The sequence below is a fragment of the Crotalus tigris genome, unplaced genomic scaffold, assembly GCF_016545835.1.
Source record: "Crotalus tigris isolate CLP2741 ecotype Arizona unplaced genomic scaffold, ASM1654583v1 scf7180000017716.2861928, whole genome shotgun sequence".
In the NCBI taxonomy this organism is placed as follows: Eukaryota; Metazoa; Chordata; class Lepidosauria; order Squamata; family Viperidae; genus Crotalus; species Crotalus tigris.
This window is the reverse complement of record NW_024096587.1, coordinates 666562-690333: the sequence shown is the minus strand read 5'-3', so window position 1 is coordinate 690333 and position 23772 is coordinate 666562. Positions and strand designations below refer to the sequence as shown.

At 40.5% G+C, this 23772-nt stretch overlaps 1 protein-coding gene across 5 annotated transcripts in view; it reads right to left on the bottom strand.

The window, feature by feature from the left end:
• LOC120306075 (rap1 GTPase-activating protein 1-like) overlaps nucleotides 1-14620 on the bottom strand; it is a 67509-nt gene extending 52889 nt beyond the window's left edge. For 2 of the 5 annotated variants that reach the window (XM_039338692.1, XM_039338695.1), the window contains exon 1: nucleotides 14465-14618. The gene's annotated coding sequence lies outside the window, so the exon portion shown is untranslated. Of the gene's footprint in view, nucleotides 1-13871; nucleotides 14396-14464 lie in introns of those variants that run through there. The other 3 variants (XM_039338694.1, XM_039338697.1, XM_039338693.1) reach the window with 3 other exon arrangements.
• Between the last annotated feature and the right edge of the window lie 9152 nt (nucleotides 14621-23772).

The window sequence follows — 23772 nt, the reverse complement described above, 5'->3', positions numbered from 1 at the left end:
CTGAATCTCCTTGCACAAGGAAAAATGGAGGGAGAAAAATACATCTCTGCCATGTTTTCCATCAATGCTCAACATTATTTTATATGCTTCTATTGGATCTTTTCTTATCTGCCCTCATTTGGGCCATTGAGGTCCAAGTGCTTTAATGTATGTTTTTGAAGTCAGGTAACAACATTTCCACACAGTTTTTTTTTCTTTTAAAGCCTACCTTTTGGCAGTACTTTGCAGACATCTATCTTAACAGGACATAGCAGCTGAATTACTTACAAATGACAGCTCCCCCTATCCTAAAAGGCACAAGATAGCAACCAGCAACCTACTTCTCCACTCCAAAGTGACAGGCATTATCTGTAGCTAGTGAAATACACTTGGATGTTAAGGATCATTTATCAAAGCAATAAAAAGACTCATTCAGTACTATAATAAGAATTACTTCTGAGTATGGGCCATTTGCACAGAGAATGCCAGGATACATATTTCACTGCTCCAGATGCATTTCAGTCTGGATTACCTCTAGCTGCAGTCTGCTATACACTCTGTCTAGGATTCAGTGAGTAAGCTGTAGTTTAGTTCTACAGAGAGCTTACCTGCATTAATAGCAGTATTACGTAAAGAGTATTATTATGCAGTATTATGTAAATTCTCTATTATTAGCAGTATTATGTAAATTCTCAGACTCTGCTATGTTCTCCGGCCTGACTATAAACCTAAATAAGACTGAAATACTTGACCAGGCTATGCCAAATACCAATCCCATAGAACCAAAAATCACTGTTGATGACACCCAGTTGACAAATGCAAACAGCTTCAAATACTTGGGAAGCATCTTCTTGAGCGGTGGCTCTTTGGACAAAGAAACTGACTCCAGGATCAGCAAGGCCAGCAGCTGCATACTAGAGTGCTCAATTACACAATATCTGTACCTTCACAAAGTCTACAGAGTTATGATTATCCCTTCTCTCCTATATGGAAGTGAATTCTGTATCAATGACATATCAAACAATTGGAGAAGTTTCACATGGGTGCTCTCAGCTTCATCCCTGATATTTGATGGCAAGACCTTCTCTCCAACCTGGAGGTCCTGGGTCACACAAAGTCCACCAGCACTGAGTCCCTTATTATCAGAGCCAAGATGTGATGGATGGGACATGTCATCCAAATGAATGACCATTGTATAACTCGCCAATTGTTCTATGACAGTGTTTCTCAACCTTGACAATTTTAAGGCATGTGGACTTCAACTCCCAGAATTCCACAGCCAGCATTGCTGGCTGTGGAATTCTGGGAGTTGAAGTCCACATGCCTTAAAATTGTCAAGGTTGAGAAACACTGTTCTATGATGTCCTGGAGGCTGGAAAGAGACCTTGAGGTAATTCACACAAACCCTTACAATGATGCTCTGAAGAAAACTAACACCACTGTAACATTCAGCTAAAGAAACCAGAAGCTGTGGTTGCTGACACAACCTGTTAAGTCAGCTCTGTGCTATGAAGCCTCCTTTTGTCAGCTTTGAAGAAAGGTGCTGACAAAAACTGATAGAAATCTGTGAACTGCATCACATAACAGCATCCATAGTTACTGCAACAATGGACTTTCAGTGTCCCCATTGTGTTAGACGCTGCATTACAGACTGGGACGGCAGAGCCATCTCTGTATCTATCATGGCCGCATTGGAGCCTGGTTTGGAGGAGGAGGAGTTGGAACTGGGACCATCCAACGGAGATAGCACATCTCCCTTGGCATGTTTGGAGAGACCAGGGGCTGAGGACAATGCTGCCTGTCTGCCCTCACAGACACAGGGAAGGATTGGCTGCTGACAGACAGTGGTGCCGATAGGCAGCAGATCCCTCTGATGAAGAATAGCTGCATCCCCCATTCGATCCAAGGGTACAGAGAGCAGAGTATAGGTAAGCTCAGAGAAGGGCTGCAAGGCTACTTGGGAGAAGGTCATCCCACCCCTCCTCACAAGGAACACCTGGTGTGGATTGACTTAAGGAGAAGCCATGGAGAGTTAGTCTCTGCCAGGAACAATTTTTTGTTTTGGCTTATACTCCCCCGGCTTTGACTCATGCCTTTTGCCTTGCCTAGCCTTGAGGATTGCCTTCTGTCTTTTGCTTTGCCTAGCCTTGAGGACTATCTTCTACCTTTTGTCTTGTATCTTTTCCTTGCTTTGAGGACTGCTTTTTGCCTTGTATCTTGTCTTTGCCCTGAAGACTGCCTTTTGTCTTGTGCCTTGATGTGCTTTGTGGACTACAGTTTGCCTCGTGGACTCGCTTAGCTGGGTGGAATGGTCTTTGAACCCTGGAACTTGCCCTGTGAGCGTGCTCCTACTCTGTGGTCTTTCTTTGTTACATACGGCCTGTTATTTGGGGGACTGACGTAGCTGCCTTCAGGGTAGCATGGGGTGGAGCCTTACCAGTCGTTGGAGGACTGTTTGTTGGAACATTTACTTAAAGCAATAAAGGACTTTCTAGAAGTCTGCCTTGCCTTGATCACCTGGGTCTTAACAGTATCCGCAGATGAACTGCACAACAGTATGTCTTCTTTAAATCTGAAGGACTACCTATATGTAAAGAGGAAGCAGCTCTGCCTTCACATCAGTTTCTCACAGATAATCATGTAAAAGGGCAAGGCAGACTTTGCACAGCAAGGAGCCATTACTGCTTCCAATAAACCCACTTTCAGGATTTCCTAGAACAAATGTGCACTAGGGGGGGAAATTACCTCATCGTGGCTCATTCACATAGGTAAACCATTTGTGTCTAATGCAAATTAAAGTGTTCAATGTAAGCTTTGTAATGTGGATTTAAAGCAGCTAGAAAATCAAATAAGAACAGCTGGGTTACCCGAAGTTGCCTATTGCAAATCTAATTCTGAGACATCTCAACAATTACCAGAACAATCTACTTCAAACTAAAAATGTTAATTTCCTGGGGACAAGAAATAATGGGAACTGAACCCAGAAATATCGACTGATCAAAAGGAAAGGATAGGATCAACAGCCAGAGGCCAACAATAAAACTCTTGTTGAGTGGCCACTAAAATATATTAGCTTTTAAAAACCTCCAACAGTGGGATATTTGATTGGTACCACAGAATAATGGCTATCTGGCAAGTTTCAATAGTAATAAAAAAGAGAACATTTGCAGGAGAAGGCAGCTTGGTGTCCTCCAGTGGTTTTGGCATTCAGTTTCCATCAACTACATTCAGCATGGTCAGACAGTGACCAGGGACTATTTATAGTCCAAAACTTCTGGAAGATATGAAGTTCAGACCCTGAACATTTCTATAGTTTATTTGACTGCTCAAAGTGATCGTAATAATGCATTATCCCCTTTCTGCAGGGAGCTCCAAGATCCAGACACAGTCATGTTAGAAATGATACCTTTGAGATGTTAATGAAACATGAATATTTGGGAGAAGTCCCACTATTTACCATAAAGCATTTATATAGCCATTATATTTCCAAATAGTTTCTAGCAGAATAATGAATAATAAAGTTGAAAGGGGCCTCAGAGGTCTTCTAGTCCAACTTCCTATTCAAGCAGGAGATCCTATACCATGTCAAATGGCTGTCCAATCTCTTCTTTAAAACTTTCAGTGATGGAGCATCCACAACTTTTGAAGGCAAGCTGTTTCACTGGTTAATTGTTCTCACTGTCAGGAAATTTCTCCTTAGTTCTAAGTTGGAATACTTCTTGACAAGATTCCATCTGTTGCTTCTTGTTCAGCCTTCACAATAGGTTGACTCCCTCTTCTGTGTGGCGGCCCCTTAGATACTGGAAGACTGCTACCATGTCACTCCTAATCTTTCTCTTCATTAGGCTAGACATGCCCAGTTCCTGCAGCTGTTCTTCATATGTTGTAGCCTCCAGACCACTCATATCATTAGAAGTCAAAATAAATTGTGAAGTCCTTCCATCTTTCACAAATCTTCACCAGTAAAAAAATGAAAGGAAATAATGGGGCTACACCCTTCCCTCACAATAATCCAAAGTAAAGAGAAGAATTCAATATTAAGAGGACTTGCCTAAAGCTATCTTTTGGATTTATGGCTATAGCAAGATTTCAAAGGATGTCAGCAATGGCACTCTTGACTTTTAAGAATAAACAAATGAGGTGAGTATAAGGGAGAACTCAGTTGCTTCAAACCCCCTTCTGCTAGTATTCACAATTGTTTACCATATTTGAGGGAATGACTGTCTTCCTCAAGGGGATTTTTGTATTTTTGGACACTCCTTGCCCAGTTGAGAATGCAGATTTCTAAGTTGTGCAGAGAGCCTATAGGAACACAGAACAAATGTCCATGAACACATGGACAGTGTACCAAATCTGGTGATGGATGCAGAGGGATGGCAGAAGTAGAATACTTCCACTACCCACCCACCTTGCATACTTACTGGATGTTCCCCTCCGAGGAGTGGGGAGGCGGCAAAACAAATATTTTAAAATATTTTTCTTCTACTGACTTTCAGTGTAATGTGCGGGCAGAAATGATTTCTAATTGCTCTTAGCCTGCAGTGCTTTGCCAACAAGAGCAAATCTCCCATCTTCTGGGGCTAATTGACATGAGGCACTTTAATTTACATATAAAAATAAGTATTCTATTAATAATAATATTAAATAACTGAAAACACATTTGGTTACCTACTTTGGGTTAATTTATATTGATATTCTGGATTTCTAAGCATACCATAAGGTCTTTCATAAAAATGTAAATGGAATGAAAACTTCCTTCCCTTTAGCCCTCCAACTCCAGTCTAATTCACAACTGAAGACTACAAAGTCCTGCTGTATCTACACATTTTAATGTTAATGCCTTATGAACAATCAAATTTAGCCATTTCTACATTTCCAAAACTATGTAGGCCAACTCTCCATAATCTGGTCCCTTCCAGACTTACTGGGATAGCAACTCCAACAAATCCAAGCTAGCAATTTTGAGAGCTTCATTTCCAACATCTCTGAGAGAAACAAGTTGGGGAAGGGAGAAAGAGAAACCGAGGCAAAAGCATCCTGAAATAATGAAGCACACTCCTCTTCCTCACCAAGGTATACAAAGCCATACTTCTCTTGCAAGTGGCTCCAGATTCTTAGATGAACTAAAAACACATGGCAGCCTTTATTTCCCTGGAATAAACATGGAGAGATATAACACAGGTTGAAGGAATGTAGAGTAAAGCCAGAGTTGATCTAGATACGTACCCTCCATAGGTCCCAAAGGTCAAACTACGCTTCCAAGAAAACATCCTCTCTTCTTGCAGGCTCTTCTGTGCCTGTTGAGGCTTTGTTGGTCTCCTGCATGTAGGCTTTGTTCTTTCTGTGCGGTATACACTGGCCAGCCTGTCTCCAGAGGGCACAACTGCTATCCCCAAATCACTTCCTCCCTGGAAGTTAAATGGCTACTGCCTTTCTTTCCTGAGATACACTTCAAATGAGAAAAAGAAGAGCCTATTCTGCGCAAGAGCAGGAAACTCCTGGGGAGACACTGCAGGTTACCAGCCATGTGAGCGAGTGAGCGAGCATCCAGAGAAAATGGGAGAGGAGGGGCTTCATATAAAAGAAAATCATAGAAGAACTGAATGAGATAAACATAAAAGAGGAAAGTGAAAATACATTTTAAAACATAGCTTATCTTCCATAGAAATATTGTAATCTGGGTCCCCATCATGTTTATTATTTTATGGTTTACCTGTCACAAAAATACACAGAGGGATATCTGGTATATCATGTAAAATAGATACTTAGATCCTGCAGAGATAACATTTCCAAGGGAAGTAAAGATAGAAATGTAATAGTGTACTCAATCTTTATTGAAGGAAGACAAAATGATCCTCATTCTGAGAATGTATGTGGAATTTTAAAGGAAACATGTGGGCATGTTTCAGTGGTGCTAATAATGTAGAGATACAATATAATTCCATTTAACTGCCTCAGGTCACATCCTGGCCAATAATTTTTCATAGATTATTTTTCTCCTAAATAAATTAAAAGAATAAAATAAAAATAAATTATTTTTTTCTTTTCTTCTGACTCATCCCTACATCAAATATAGCTAGGTCTTCAAATCTAATTTTCCTACCTTGAACCACTAAGATAAGAGAAGATCTTTATATCAAATTCTCCTTATGCAGGATGAGAATCTACTCATAGATTCGAGAATGTCTGTAAGTAGAGATCTTCACTAAGACCCCCTTTGGCCAGTGTCATTAATATTGCCTGTTTCTATCTTCAAGAACATTATAACAATAATAGAGTTGGAAGGGACCTTTAAGGTCTTCTAGTCCAACCCCCTGCTCAGACAGGAAACATGAAGACAGATGGGATTAGGGTTCTAAAGCAGACTTCTTGGTAATATTTTGTTCATATTAATAATCTGAACCTTGCTCTTCTATATCAGGAATTAACCTAAACCATTTCCCTAGATAAAAATTAATATGTAAAAAGGAATAATACTAAATAGAGGACAGAAACAAGAAAAAACACAAATTCTATTCTCTTAGTTACTTCACACAATAATAAATCTCAAGCAGAATTACCCATAGCCTATTTATTATACCAAATTTTTGTATAAAAGGGTGAATTATATAAAAGTATTACCTTTACCTTATCCTCACAACAGTAATTTTGGTTAAAAGGCTGGACTGAGGAATAGAGTTGGTTATGTATAATGGGGTAAGCCTTAATGTGTTTTTTTAAAAATTCAGACTTATTGTAGCATGTAGATTTGCCAATTCAAGATCTTCTGACCATAAATTTATTTAGGACTCTAAATTAAACTAAACCATGAAACTATGAGGTAGCCAGTTCCTGTAAATAAATAGATAGATAGATAGATAGATAGATAGATAGATAGATAGATAGATAGATAGATAGATAGATAGACAGACAGATAGATAAAATTACTCTTTTAAGAGAGGTTTGGGCTTATCTTTAATTATGATGTTGTTTTGAGATATTTTTTTCCTGCTGTGCTTTCTGTTTTATTGATATTACCCTTAGGCCCTTGCAAAAAGTAAAAGGAACAAAAATACATAATTAAAATACAAGCAACCAAAATCAAATTTGCAGCAGTCATTTAACAGCAAGAGAAATACGTTAAAATGGCTTTTCTCTGCCAGACAGCCAGGGTAAACCTCCTTTAGACATGAATGATCCAAATATAGTAAGTTATAGAAGGACATTCTAAATAACTTTTGCTTGGCTTTTAGCTGAATTTAATGCAAAGCATGTTGCACTATATAGTGCTTTATTGTTTAATGTTTAATATTAAGACTTTTAACACTGATGAAAAACATCCTGCCAGATTAAATACAATATGTTATTGCCTACAAGTATGCAAAAGGTCTTTTTATGTAAGTCCTTCTCTCATGCCACAATCTTAAAAAAATTCAATCATCATTATTTGGGGTAAGTCTATTATAAAAATAAATATTAGAAGAAAACTAGAAGAACAAGATATTAAAAAGTCTTTAAAATGTCAAAAGTTGCAGAGGAAAATACAGATATTAAATTTACTCTGAAAAATGTAATTCTCTCCAGTAGCTGGGTGCATATATCGCATCAAGCCATATTGTGTTAAGGCCTTAGGCTTAGCACATTATGGAATCCAGCCATTGTGGTTTATTAAAAATATTCTACTTAAAACAAACTATACTTAGCATGAGGTAGATTTTACTTTGCTGAGTACTATAAAACCCATGGGGCAAATTGTTCTCTATCTTTTAAACAATCTGTACTAATAAACTGTACACTATCAGTTTTGAAAAGTAGCCATGGAAAAAATCTTATAATAAAATGTTGGTGTCACCCAAATAACAACCTCTGGCGTATTTCTTTGGCAAGAAACACTATTTGAAGCTTGGTTTGAAGTTAGCTTATGAATCCTGGCTTTCTGATCCCATGGCTTTTTCAAAAAATCAGAAAGACAGATTTCTACCTACATGGCGTGGCCATTATTTCTGAATCTAGAATCTTTTCCCAGAATTCCCAACAATATTGTTCTGAAGTTCAGCATCACTTTGAAAGCAATGAAGAAATGAGAATCTCACTTCCAAATCCCAAACTACATGTTGCATCAGTGCAAGAACATCCCTATTTCACAGATGAGAAATTAGGAGTCTCTGCTATCCTCATTTTATCTCAAAGGTGCTTTTTCAAAAGGCTGCTGGACTGGTTTTTTTGTCCTTTGAGGAAGAATAACAAAACATTTTGTTTCTCATCCGAGAAACTTCATCAGATGTGATAGGGGGAAAGGGGGCATGGAAGGATAGGTTCTGACTGGATTGATGGGGGGGAGGGAAGAATTGTATTTGTTTTCAGTCATCTGGTTGTTAACACTCCCCATGAGGGTTCTTAAGGCCACTTGGGGGTTTATCTTTGACCTCAGGGTCACCTGAATCAGAGTGCAATTGGTTGTGGAATCTTCCTGGAACTGCTGCAAGGGTTGTGTTGTAAACTGGAGATAGGTGGTGTCTTATCCCTCCCCCTCTGTTGAGAGAGGCCTGCTCAATGTTATTGTAACATACATGGCCTCTTTTACCCCTCTTTCAAGCCAACGGTCCTCTCTATCCAAAATGTGGACTTTGCTGTCTTTGCCGTGGACTTCCATCCCCGCCACCTGCCACTTCTAATTCTGAACCTTTTTAATGCTATAAAGCATGTATGGATCAAAAGTTGTAGGAGTGGAATGGGGGAAAGAACAGGCAAGTCTCCATTCTGAGCAATAAGTAGTAGTAAAAGACTCAAAGTCCTGAAAAGGAGCAAGGGAGTAGAACTGTATTCCAAATTTTGTTTCAAGTCTTTACTTATACTACAAGAAGAATAGTCCTTTGGGGAAGGACTAATCCTTTGGGGAAGAAGTGCTGTTATAATCTCCCCCCCCCCCAAAAAAAAGTGGATAACAATCCTCACAATTTCCAATCTGTGGATAATGGGAGTTGAAATTCAACTAACCTACAGAATGTCAGACTGGAGAAGGCCGTCAAAACCATTTAGCTTGGCTGATTGCTTGCAAAATTAAGCAACAGATAAATTTCCAGATTGGAGTTCTGTATAAGGTTTTTCAAAAAAGAAAGTAGGTTTCAGATCAAGGCACTTTTTTGTATACAAACATTATTTATTACAATGTTTATAGATTGTAAGGCAGCTTCCATGCAAAAATATAATGGGAGAAGTTTCATTTCAGGTCTCAAGTGCTGCTAAGAGTTTGGGAATGACTTTTGGCTTTTAACAGATAGAATCACCCTGACTTAGATAATAAAATTATTCTTCCTTGTTCATAAGTGATTCTGCTAAAAGAAGCTTTTATCTCCTTCACTTCAATAGCATTTTCAATTTTTATTTTACGTGAAAAAAAGGAAAGAGACAAAAATACTCTTACAAGCATATCACATATAATACAATTAAATTGTTCACATATAATAGTTTAATACAAAAAGACAGGAATCAAAATAATAAACTAGTATACAGATATAAAATGTCTTAACAGTCATCAGATTAAGACTCTTACAAATAAAATCCTTATTTGGATATAAAAACTGAGGCATATCTTTCAGACCACTATATAACTGAAAGGAAATGGATGTCTTTTCAATTTTGTAATATCAGGTTTTCACTATTATAAATACATGCGCTACACAATTTCATTCTTCCCCTATTGGCTTCCAAACCATTGTTACATAATTGAAAAGAACATCAGTATTTATATGTGTCTGCATGTTCCCCAAAACAAAATGAATGTATTGAATATCTTATATACAAAAGAGAACCATTACAGTACATGATTATGTCTTCAACAGTTATTAAATCTTTCAGTTTCTTCTTCAAATATATATATATGAGTCTAACATATTCTCCCTCCTCTCCTCTCCAATAATCATTTTAGGTTTTTAAGATTTATATCCTGTCTTTCTTCTTAAATTGTTACAAAAAATGGAGTTTACAGGACACATCATATCTCCAGCATCACTTCTGTTGCTTTTCCCAGCTCACATAGAGGACAGGTGGCCCATATCTTGCAAAGGTGGGAGCTTATTAATTGCGTATCTTAAAACTTCCAAATACTTCTTAAGGCATCCATATCAGCCTTTAAAATTTCTAAACCTCCACATTGGTTCATAGACCTGCCCATTGTGCAGCCCTCAGCAAAACGTCGTATGGTCCTCAAGATGACCATAACTCTGCTCTTTAGAAGTTTAAGGCATCAGACACTATATATGCTTCCGCAATTTTATCTTCACCAAACAATCTTGTAAAATAGGCTGAACAAAGAGATTGTAACTGGGGTAAAGGGACCTACTAAGCTTCCACATTTAGCCCAATATATATCAAACTGACTCTTGTAAATGAAAAGATAGGATCTTCTTCTCCTGTGATCAGGTGAGCTGTGATAATATTTAATCATCTCAGGAATGTATTGCCATTGTAAAAATCTGCTGCTTGGTAGCAAAAAGCTATTATAATAAAATTGTTCATTGTTCACTGTGTTCTTGACTAGGGGCAGAGTCAAAGTGTTGCCTGGGGCAATGTCATGCAGTTATCTGGGATGCCTTCTTGCCTGTAGCTGCTAATGAAGTGGGTAGAATGTTCTGTGATATGACTTTGCCATCCGATACTTGATCCATATCCATCACGTTTCTCTGTCTCTCTCCCACTGTATGTGTGGAAGAGAGGAAGAGAGGGAGGGAGGGAGAGAGGGAGGGAGAGGGAGAGAGAGAGTGAGTGAGTGAGTCAATATCTCCTTCCCCATCTCCACTCTTCCTTTATTAGACTTCTCAATGTTAACTGGTATCACTGACCACTGCAAAAGTTGGGAGGAGTTTTATCACAGTGGGTGGGAGGGGAAGAGAGGTTGGTCTAGTGGGGATCACATGCAGGGTGTCTCACAGTTTAACGCTCTTCTCCCTGCTTTTTATTTATTTATTTTAAAAAAGTGGCAAAATACTGAAAAAGAATACAGTTAAATGAGACTCTGCGCAAATTTAATGAAATGGGGAAAAAAAGATTTTAAAAAATGCAAAACTAAAAAAATATATATCTATATCTATATATTTTATATATTAAACTTATGAAGTTACTGATTTACTAATATACTACTATATAATTAATATAAAATATTATTGTAAAATACTACAAAATCTCTCCTATAGTAGAATATATTGCTTCATCTTTTATTAGTAAAAATATTCCCTTTTCTATAACAGATGAGTCACACATTTCTAAAAGCCTTTCCTTAATCTCTGAAATAATAGTGAATTTTCCAATTTCTCAATATAATTATTTTAATCATCCTCCATGCTTGATACTGTATAATCATAATTTCCAATAAACAGTGAGATTTCAAAGCTTTGGTATATAATTCAACATCAGGTTAACAACTTAAAATTTAAAAATTTTTCCTCTGAATCCACTTATGTACATTAAAATACTATTCCAAAAAAGATACATGCCCATATAATATGGGTTAATGAATCTTCAGTTTTTTTAAGTCACCAATGAAGAAAAACTGATGTCCATCCTTTCAAATACATTCTTTGGGGTGTCAAATATTCTCTGAATATAATTTGTGATGAATCAACTTGAATGTCAAATCTGTAGATAACATTTAAGTGAGATGAAGCAATTGATGGGATATTACTGCAGACTTTAGTTCTTTAGTCCATGTTTGAAATATACTAAAAATGTCTACTTTAAAAATATTACTCGGCTTCTGATAGAGATATGTTATAAGTTTTACTTCTGTCATGAAGTCTATGTAAGAAAGTAACTCTGAAGATGCCAAAGTATCAAGCCCATATTGGTCCATTAGAACATGCTTAAGTTGAGGATGTTCACTCTCTTTCTGGCCTTGTACAGAACTCTAAATTCTGAGATTAGAGCACCGCATTCTACTTGGGACTGTCCTTGAAGACTACTTAAAAAAAAAATGACAGTTGATGCAAAATGTAACAGTCTGCCTTGGCTGTTCATATTCTGAGTACAACTCAAAGTGCTGATTTTATCCAATACAGCCCTATAGGAGTTTTCTCCTGGGTACCTTCAGGACCAACTTCTTCATATAGAATTCACTGATACAGTGTGTCCTCTCCAACAAATTGTATTAATACTTCCCCACTTCTGCAAGATTAAGAAGGCAGGAACTCACAGATAGATTTCGTTATACCTGTTTTAAGGAAGGTTTACTGGAAGGTAGTGAAAACAGGTCTTCCAGAGAACATCTGAAAGATAATAGATTAGTGCTATCTGAGTTTTACTGGGTGTTGCTTTGGCCTGGATTTATGTGCTGTTTTACGGATGTCATCCATCAGATGTGTGTGCAGGTTGTGATATTATGCAAAACAAACAAATATATGCTAAGTATGCTAGGCAAAAAACTATGTCCCTATTCCTTAATTGGACTAAGTGAAAAATAAAGCTCAGTGTCCTAAATGTCTATAATTAGGACATTTTTAAAGGCAAAAAAAAAGGCCTACATTATTACAAGGGAAAATGTGTGAAACTCTGTTTTGGGACACTCTCAGTATAAAATAATAAGACCTATCTTAGATTTCCCTTTAGCTCCATTAAAATGGAAATGGAAATGCTCCAAGATGAAAGGAAAATACAGAAGGACACTTTTTGGTTGAGCATATGTCAGATGATAGCATCTCTGGCATCAGATGTTAGTTATAAAGCAATTATAAACTCCTCCAGATTGGCTAACTGGGCTCAGAAAACAGCTTTACTAATCCAATCATGTTTCCCTTTTAAAATCACTTGTCAACATTCAGTTGAAATAAGGTAGAATTTATTCAGCTGCCAACTTGGAATTTAAGTGCATATTGGGAGGTTTTTGTTTTTGGTGCAGTAATTTATAAGCAAACATTTAAAAACCAGCTTGATATAAAACTGTAAAGGTTTAGCTTAGTTGTTCTTAAATTCACCTGCCCTGGTTTTCATGGAAAACAGTTTTTTCACTGTCAATGTTCCAAGAAGTATCCTCTTTTGTTCCTGGTGGATGTTACAACATTTTTAATTTGTATGTGCAGTAAAGAGATAAAAAGAAAACACTCCGTATCCTTTGCCAGGCTATCTTCGAATATGTCAGAATAGATTTGCCTATCTCTGATGAAAGGGCACGATTTAGGCTGAACAAGTAGATCAAACTGATGTGCCATCCATCAGTTAAATAAATGACACCAAGACTGTACAAGCCCGATGTGAAATAGAAGAAAACAGGACACAGCCATAATCACTGAGATACCATCTTAAAGCCTTATTTATCACCCAGAGAATACATTTTCCATCTCACGGTAACAGTGATGTTTGATGAAATAGGATCCTCTTGACAAAAACTTATGCCACAATGAAACTGTTAGTCCTTAAAATGCCACAGAACACACGCACACATATACTTCTGTTTTTGCTGCAACAGATCAGTATGTCTCAAACACAAATGCAAACCATCTGCTCCATGCAGCGCAGCATAGCCAAGACATGAATATGGTCATCTCTTTCTAATGCATGAAAATGGAAGCAAGACCTCTTCATTCATAACAAATGTATAATATTGCCTCCTATAAACAAGATACAGTTGGGGAAATCAAAGCCCCTTTTGGTTCACCATTACTTCCAAAGCACCTCAAAGATCAACATAGCTGACCAGCAGGCACAGACACAAATGGCAAACAATCTTGAAATTGTGTTTCTTGTCAGACTGATGAGGTGGGACAGTTTTTGTCTAATTATAATTTCCTCTCTTATTTTATACCTGCTCAAAAACACTCTTTACAACAACAAAATCCTTATATTTCACAGATAAGCCTTACCAATGAAAACATATGCTGGATCTAAACACTAAACACTACTGAGTTCTTGCAAAATACAAATACCGTAATTATTGGTGCAGGAAATCAAGACCCCTTAGTGCCGTAGCCAAGGACCACAAAGATGCTTGTGCCGTTTCTTCTAATACTGCCCCTTCGACAATAGCAGTGATAGGCAGCAGTTCAAGGGGGACATCAAGTTGCAGTTCTAAGGAACAACTCTTGCAGCATTTTCTGCCTGCAATGTTTTAAACTGCCCCAGAAGAAAAGATATGGGAGAAGTGGTAACTCTTCTGGAGCATCTCTCTCTCTCTCTCTCTCTCCTGTTCTTCCTTTTCACCGATCAGCTCCACCTGGGGAGAAATGCGATTTGGGCTCAACTTAAGGCTCAGCCGAAACATCTCTCAGTCCAGGGATTCACTCCTTTATTATTTTTTTAAAGAGAGGAATCTGAATTGTCTCAGCCCTTCTCAGTAAATGATCACGCAGGGGTACACTGCTTCTGAAGATGGGGGCTCGACTTATCTGCCAGGGCTAAGAGCCGTGGCTCTCTCCTCCTCCGCCCCCGAGCAGCGCCCCTCGGTGCCTCCTTGCCTTTTCCCGCGCCTCCTTAATTAGCCTGGCAGGAGAGGCGCCGCGCGGCGGCCGAGCTCCCCTACCTGCACGCAATTCTCTCATCGCCGGCGAGCAGGCAAGCGGACGGCGGCAACGATGCAGGTAGCCCGGCGCCCGGCGGCTCCTCCGCATTTGCTAGCTCTCCCCTTCGCAGCCCAGCCTATCAATTATTCAAGTAGGTTGCGGCGTCCTTTTCTCCTCCCCTTCCGCTGCCGCGACTCCACCTCCCGACGAGGGCCGGTCTTCGGCTAGGGCGATTTCGCAGAGAAGGGGAAAGGGGCGCGGGGACAGCGGGTGGGTTCGCTGGTTGGCTGTTCCCTCTCGAGGAGATGGCTCAGAGCCCCCTCCCAATTCTGCTTCCCGTGAAGGAGATGAGGGACGCGGCTTAATCTGAGCCCATCAGGCAGGGCAGTTTCCTGTTTCCCTCGAAATAAAATTTTTGCTGGTTTTAAATTAATGTCTTGAACTTTCTCACGTGCAGGCTCGTGATCTCTGAACGGCGGCCCAGTCTGAATAGAATTTGGGTTTGTTTGTTTTTTTACTTTAACGTGTGTATGTGTGTGGGGTGATTAGGAAAGCAAAACCTGCCTATCTCAGTCCCCACAACCAGCAGGGGTTAGGTGCTGCTGGTGTCTAGACTCTAGTTAGTCTGATCCTGTCTGTGCTTCCTTGAAGCCAAATTCCCCCAGTTCACCATCTTCGGAGAAAGTCCCGTGGTTTTCTACTGCTAAGCCACACAATGAAACACAAGAACCCAAAGCCTTGTGTGACCTTGGCTGTACATTTTCCAAGCTTGCAATGGCAACCTGTCCCTGTAGAAGCAGGAAGCTAAATAAAAACCTTTAGTGAAGAGAAGTGATCAATAGCTCAGTGTTTGGTTTCATTAAAGATTTTCTGCTAATTTTCTTTTTTCAAAGAGGATGGGAGAGAGAAGTCTCAATTCACATACAGATTAATTCCTTTTACTGTAAAATCTAGAAAAAAAGTGATTTAACCTATGTTGAGAAATTTCATGGCTTTGAATGGGACTTTGGCTGGCCTGCGCTGTATCACTGAGATAAGAACAAATATTGGCTAAGTTTGTATTCTGTATTGGGCTGTGATTGTTTTAACCATGTTTTCTGGAAGTCAAGTTCACACAAAATGCTGGAACTACATATTCTGATGCAAACCATAATTGGCTGGGTTTGCACATTTACTAAATCAAAGGCCATCCCATTTTTACTCAGAGCAATGAATAAGCCCATCTGTGTCTCAAAATCAAAAATATTGATCATTCCCAATCATGATCTTTGGAGAATATTCTCCAAGTTCACCTATTTTCCTCCTTTTAGCAGATGCAAATTTCCCTCTTTTCAGGAACTGCCATAATTCATAATTCAAGTTAATTATAGCTTCTATTAAATAGCAAAGGAGTAGATAACTTCAGAATTGGGGGGGGGGGAGAGAAACAAGAATGGAATGGATCATATCACCCAAGTGAATGGACTTGATTGTAGGGGAATTTAAATTTGTATTCATGTTTAAGATGTGACATTCTACACTTATTTGAGGGCTGGCAACAGTCTTTATCTGTTTCCCACTTGAAAATGGCAGAAAACCAGTGTTTCATTTTTCAACAATCCTAGGAAAAAAAGAGGGAGAGGGAGATAATTTGATGTAGTGATTCAGACACCACTGAGAGATCGTGACTTCTGATCCTATCTTAAGTACAGTCAGCCTGGTAAACTTGGGTCAGTCACTCTTTCTCAACCTTAGGAAGCAGGCAGTGGCAAACCACTTGAAATCTTGACAAAATAAAATATAGGGATTTGTCTAGGCATTCATCAGAATCATTGATTTGAAGATACACAGAAACAAAAGTGGGGGTGGGGGACTGCACAAATGGATAACCAGAGCCTCCTGCTGCTCCATCTATTAGTTGACAGAATGAAAGTGGAATTTTATTCTAAGGTTAAACCAAACCATGGGTTGGGAAAAAAATCAGCTCAGGTTCTGACAGAAGAAAATATTGGTGATTATGACTCTTGTGTGTGTTTAGGAACCAAAACATAAGATGTTTAAGATTTAGGGACCAAGTAAGACTTGATAGCAGCAGATTTGGTTTTATGACTTCAGATGTTCTATGAGGATGGGGTTAGATTTAAGGATCCCAAGAAGCACATTGACAGTTGGGTCTTCTTCCTTCTGTGGCTCTACTTTTCAATAGCCTCTTTTCTCTCTTTTTGCCTTGCTCAAGTGGAAGTGTGTCCTTTACTCCTTAAATGAGTGTCTTCTTCCTGTGTGATCACAGCTAGGCTTAAGCACCTCGATATTCAGATCTGGTCTGGCTCCTGCACTGAAATATCTGCAAACTCATCTCTTCATGAAATAGACGTGTAACAAACAACCTCTGGCTATCAATTGCTACTGATCATATTTAACTTCCAGAGAGAAACTGCCAGGAGCAATTTGTGACCTGGATTATGCTTCTCCTACCTACAGTATTATAAAAAACCAACTAGAGGAGCTTTTTGTCGGTGCAACTGAGCTCTTGTATTTGAAGGGAATTCATGTACATGAAAGAAAGCCATATATGAATCTCTGTGCCAGATATAACAAATGCAACTATTAGCATAGAGAGAGCTATCCAAGATGTTTTGCTGCACTGAAGGAAAAGTTTCTCCCTACTCCAATCCCTTCTCATGTACAGAAATTAGCTAGACAACCTTGCAGTGTTTTTTTTCTGGCATTGCTTAGGGACAGTCTCCTTTGCTGCCTGAGGTCAGTTTAGGAGTTGGTGAGTGAGCACAAGCAGTCTGTCCTTCAGGTACTGCTGCTCGCTTGCCTCTGTTCTAGGTTTTACTGTATCTCTTGACTGCATCTTGTGGAAATTTGGATTTAGTAGCCCAGCTCAGGGACCCCTACACATCGCCTACCATCTGTTTACTAACAAATGCTGCAGTGCAAAAATGCACATGTTATCTGCTAGACAAGTCCTAGAATCCTCCCAGCTAGCATAGCCATTAGTGAGAATTCTGGGAGTTGAAGTCTATTCATCTAGAACTTGTTTTTCAGGTTGAGGTAGGGCTGCTTAGCATGTTTATTCAATCTGTAGGCTTTCTAAACTGCCTTGTCCCTGGCAGTTTGGGGTCTAGATGGGATGAAAAGGTAACTCAGATTTACATCAGGCAATCTGGGGAGAGGAACTGTTATGTCCTGGGCCTGCTGAGTCATTCAGCAGGTGCAGGAGGCTGCAGAAAGGCCTGGGCAGACCACGTGAATGCCCGGGACCAGACAGGATGTCTCCAGCCTATTGCGCTTGTGTAAGGTGGGAGAAAATATGTTGCATTGATTGGTTGACACTGTCCCTGAAAAAGGGGTAAAAAAGGAATCCGCACCATTTTGTTTTGGTTCTGTTGTGAATGGAATAAAGACAAGACTGTTTGTTACTCCTGCTTGTTTCAGTGCCTTTACTTAGAAACAGAACATTGCGACGAGGATGGGATTCGCTGCAAGGGAAACAATGAAAGAAGATAGGCTGACTCACCAAGAGAAGCCTGTAGTGCTGGTAAGTTCGGCATCCGGAGAGTGTGACTCTGCCTGCCAGTATGAGAACGCTGGAGGAGAGCTCGGCAAAAGGGACCCTTTCTCAACCTTGCAGCACAAGGCGTTGACGAAGCTACCGAGCAGTAACAATGTCCAAAATAGGCCGTCTCTCTGAATTTGACACAGCTTATCCAGAACACCCCCTTTATGGATTACTGCCTTGTCGTGGCGAAGGGGCTTGCGTAACTCAATGAAGCTATAAGCTATGCCGTGCAGGGCCACCCAAGATGGACAGGTTATAGCAGAGAGTTCTGACAAAATGTGATCCACTGGAGAAGGAAATGGCAAACCACTCCAGTATCTTTGCCATGAAAACCCCATGGACAGTACTAAAAGGCAAAAAGATATGACGCTGGAAGATGAGCCCCTCAGGTCGGAAGGTGTCCAATATGCTACTGGGGAAGAGCAGAGGGCTAGTACTAGTAACGCCAGAAAGAATGAAGCGACTGGGCCAAAGCCGAAAGGACGCTCAGCTGTGGATATATCTGGTGGTGAAAGGAAAGTCCGATGCTGTAAAGATTTTTTCTCCATAGGAACCTGGAATGTAATATCCATGAATCAAGGCAAGCTAGACGTAGTCAAAAAAGAGATGACAAGACTGAACATCGACATCTTAGGAATCAGCGAACTAAAATGGACAGGAATGGGTGAATTTAACTCAGATGACCATCAGGTATACTACTGTGGGCAAGAATCCCTCAGAAGAAATGGAGTAGCCTTCATAGTCAATAAAAGAATAGGAAAAGCAATACTGGGATACAATCCCCAAAATGACAGAATGATCTCAATTCGAATCCAAGGCAAACCATTCAATATCACAATAGTCCAAATCTATGCCCCAACCACTGGTGCTGACGAGGATGAAATTGACCGGTTTTATGAAGCCCTACAGCACCTTATAGAATTAACACCAAAAAATGATGTCCTTATCATCATGGGGGATTGGAATGCTAAGGTAGGAAGCCAAAAGATAACCGGAATAACAGGCAAGTTTGGCCTTGGAGTACAAAATGAAGCAGGGCACAGGCTAATAGAATTTTGTCAAGAGAATACGATGGTCATAACAAACACTCTTTTCCAACAACCCAAGAGACGGCTCTACACATGGACATCACCAGACGGTCAACATAGAAATCAGATTGACTATGTGCTCTGCAGCCAAAGATGGAGAAGCTCTATACAGTCAGTAAAAACAAGACCAGGAGCTGACTGTGGCTCAGATCATGAGCTTCTCGTTGCAAAATTTAGGCTTAAATTGAAAAAAGTAGGGAAAAGCACTAGGCCACTCAGGTATGAACTAAATCATATTCCTGATGAATATACAGTAGAGGTGACAAATAGATTTAAGGAATTAGATCTGATAGACAGAGTGCCTGAAGAACTATGGATGGAAGTTCGCAACATTGTACAAGAGGTAGCAACTAAAACCATCCCAAAGAAAAAGAAATGCAAGAAAGCAAAATGGCTGTCTGAGGAAGCTTTGCAAATAGCTGAGAAAAGAAGGGAAGCGAAAGGCAAAGGAGAAAGAGAAAGATACACCCAATTGAATGCAGAATTCCAGAGAGTAGCTAGAAGAGATAAGAATGCCTTCTTAAATGAACAGTGCAAAGAAATAGAAGAAAACAACAGAATAGGGAGGACCAGAGATCTCTTCAAGAAAATTGGAGATATGAAGGGAAAGTTTCATGCAAAGATGGGCATGATAAAGGACCAAAATGGCAGGGACCTAACAGAGGCAGAAGAGATTAAGAAGAGATGGCAAAACTACACAGAAGAACTATACAAGAATGAGCTTAACATCCCAGATAACCACAATGAGACGGTCACTGACCTCGAACCAGACATCCTAGAATGTGAAGTGAAATGGGCCTTAGAAAATCTGAGCAACAACAAAGCTAGTGGAGGTGACAGTATTCCAGCTGAGCTATTCAAAATCTTAAAAGACGATGCAGTAAAAGTGCTACACTCAATTTGCCAGCAAATTTGGAAAACTCAACAGTGGCCACAGGATTGGGAAAGGTCAGTTTACATTCCAATTCCAAAGAAAGGCAATGCCAAAGAATGTTCAAACTATCGCACCATTGCACTCATTTCACATGCTAGTAAAGTTATGCTTAAAATCCTACAAGCTAGACTCCAGCAGTATGTGGATCGAGAACTACCAGAAGTACAGGCAGGATTTCGAAGAGGCAGAGGAACTAGAGATCAAATTGCCAACATACGCTGGATCATGGAGAAAGCTAGGGAGTTCCAGAAAATAACATCTACTTCTGCTTCATTGACTATGCAAAAGCCTTTGATTGTGCGGATCACAACAAATTGTGGCAAGTTCTTAAAGAGATGGGAGTACCAGACCATCTCATTTGTCTCTTGAGAAACCTATATGCGGGTCAAGAAGCAACAGTGAGAACCGGACACGGAACCACTGATTGGTTCAAAATTGGAAAAGGAGTCCGGCAAGGCTGTATACTGTCACCCTGCCTATTTAACTTATATGCAGAGCACATCATGAGAAAGGCAGGGCCAGATGAATCAAAAGTTGGAATTAAGATTGCCAGGAGAAATATCAACAACCTAAGATATGCAGATGATACCACTCTAATGGCAGAAAGTGAAGAGGAACTAAAGAGCCTCTTGATGCGGGTGAAGAAGGAGAGTGCAAAAGTTGGCTTGAAACTCAACATTAAGAAAACCAAAATCATGGCATCCGGCCCTCTCAATTCCTGGCAAATAGATGGGGAAGAAATGGAGGTAGTGACAGATTTTATTTTTCTGGGCTCCAAGATCACCTCAGATGGGGACTGCAGCCAAGAAATTAAAAGACGCTTGCTCCTGGGGAGGAAAGCTATGGCAAATCTAGACAGCATACTAAAAAGCAGAGACATCACCCTGCCAACAAAAGTGCGTATAGTCCAGGCCATGGTTTTCCCAGTTGCAATGTATGGCTGTGAAAGTTGGACCATAAGAAAGGCTGAGTGCAAAAGAATTGAGGCCTTTGAACTATGGTGCTGGAGAAGACTCCTGCGAGTCCCTTGGACTGCAAGGCGTTCAAACCGGTCAGTCCTAGAAGAGATCAACCCCAACTGCTCTTTAGAAGGCCAGATCCTAACTTGAAACTCAAATACTTTGGCCACCTAATGAGAAGGAAGGACTCACTGGAGAAGGGCCTAATGCTGGGAAAGATTGAGGGCAATAGAAGAAGGGGACGACAGAGAATGAGATGGCTGGATGGAGCCACTTAAGCAGTAGGTGTGAACTTAAATGGACTCCAGAAGATGGTAGAGGACAGGAAGACCTGGAGGAACGTTGTCCATGGGGTCGTGATGGGTCGGACACGACTTCGCAATTAACAACAACAACAATCCAGAACCCTGGAGTTCTTATGTGGCCCGGGTAGAGAACTACGACAAATGCGAGAAGACGGTCTTGTCTTCCTTTTCTTTTATCTCTTTTGTTAATTTGTCCATCTCCACACAGCCAGGATTTTTCTTATCACTTCTTCCTCTGATAGTATATTCTCATTTTTCCAGAACTGTGTGTATACTATTCTTGCTGCCATTGTTATATGTAGAATTAAGTACCGTATTTCTTTACTATATTTTCTGTTTAAAATACCCAGCAGAAAGATCTCTGGTTTTCAGTCTATGAGTTGGTCTATTATTTCTTCCATCCATCTTCTTATTTTAATCCAGTATTTTTCTGAGAAGTCGGTCTTAAAGCTGCTACGCTACTGTGTGTCTGTGGGCAAGAGACATTCAATATTGCAGAGAATCTGGTCGCCCCAGCACCACTTGAATCAATTGCTTATGCTGAGCTGAAAAGAATGCTTAGAGAACCAAAGTTTTCGGTGATTGCATGGTGACACACATTTGAGCAGAGGGACCAGAGGCCTGGTGAGTCTGCTGTGGATTTTATTGCTGCGTTACGACAAGCAGCTAGGCCATGCGAATTCAAGGACCTGGAAGAGAGATTTCGTGATTGTTTAGTTTGTGGACTGAGAAGTCGTGAGTTGTAGCAGAAGATCTTTGCAAAGGAAGACGTCTCGTTCCAAGAGACGCGTTGAGAGAAATTTCAGCCGAAGAAATGGTGGCCGGAGCTGTGAAAGCCTTGCGGCTCGCCAAGAACCTTCCAACTTTGATTTCCGTCCATCAAGAGGTCGCTCGAGAAGAATCCGAACAGGATCCAGAGATGAAGGTGGACTGACTACAACAGCCAGCGGAGAGAAGGCCTCAAGAGCACAGAGGCAAGGCAATCTCATTCACTCTCATTTCGGATGTGGAGGACACCACAAGTGCTCCGATTGCCATTTCCGCTCCACCATTTGCCGGGCATGTGGTAGGCAAGGCCACATTGCCTCCGTCTGTTTGGGTCGTCAGAAGGACCGGTCTTCAGAAGAATTGCTTCAGAAAGATACCAGGGTCCCCAGCCAGAACAGGGTAGGTTTTTGCGTGTCCCGTAGGAGCATTTTAAAAACCAGGGCCCATAGGCTGCTTAGGAAGAAGCTTCACATTGACGTGAAGTTGCAAGGGGTTCCCTTATTGATGGAGTTGGACACAGGGTCTGCTTTATCGATTATTTCCCAAGACACTTTCAACAAGATTTGTTGTAGGAGCGGCCTACGAGTTAAACTCAGGCCTTCGAATTTAATTCTTACTGACTTCCAGAATTCCAGAGTCAGCGTGAAGGGGGAGGCCACACTCAAGTTGCAGCGTAGGAAGTTTGAAGGGTTGCTAGATGTGGTGGTAGTTGGGGGTAATCGCATGAGTCTTATTGGACTCAATTGGTTCGAGGCCTTTGAAATCCAAGTGACTGGACTTCACAGTTTACAAACAACAGGACTTGCAGAAGTTTGCAAGGAGTTTGCCGATGTTTTCAGTTCAGAGCTTGGCTCGTACAAGGGGCCTCCCATTGCTTTATGTTTAGACCCAGCCATCACACCCATCAGGATTAAGCCTCAAAGGGTGCCTTTTGCCCTGAAAAACAAAATAGATGCAGAACTGGACAAGCTGCTCCAGCAGGGCATTTTAGAGCCTGTGGACAGCAGTCCATGGGAAACCCCCATAGTCACGCCACTGAAAGCCAATGGAGAAGTCTGAATTTGTGTGAACTATAAGTGTACACTTAACAAAGCATTGCAGCAGCACTCGTATCCGGTGTCAGTGGTGAGCCACATTCTGGCCTCCCTCAAAGAGGCCGTGTTTTTGCCAAACTTGACTTGGCCCAGGCCTATCAACAATTATCAGTTGATGAGGCAACGGCAGAGGCCCAAACAATTGTAACGCACCGGGGAGCATTTAAAGTTAAAAGGCTGCAGTTTGGGGTTAATGTAGCCCTGGAATCTTCCAGAATGTGATGGAGAGAACACTCCGCAATATTCCAGGCATTTGCCCGTACTTTGATGATGTCCTCATCGCTGGGTAATCATCTGAAAATCTGGCTGAAAGGCTTACAGCTGTCTTGCTGCGTTTCCGCCAAGCGGGGCTGAAGCTAAAGCAAGACAAATGTAAAATTGGAGTCACGTCCACAGAGTTTCTGGGGTTCCGAAGTATTGATGCTGAAGGCATCCATCCTGCTGAATCTAAGCTTAAAGCAAATCAGCAGGTCCCAAGTCCAAAAGCGAACTCCAGACTTTTCTGGGACTGTTAAACTTTTACCATTCATTCCTCCCTCACAAGGCTGCAGTGGCTGAGCCATTACACCGGCTCTTGGATAAACAGGCTCCATGGCTGTGGACAAAAGTCCACGAAAGGAGTTTTGCAGAGGT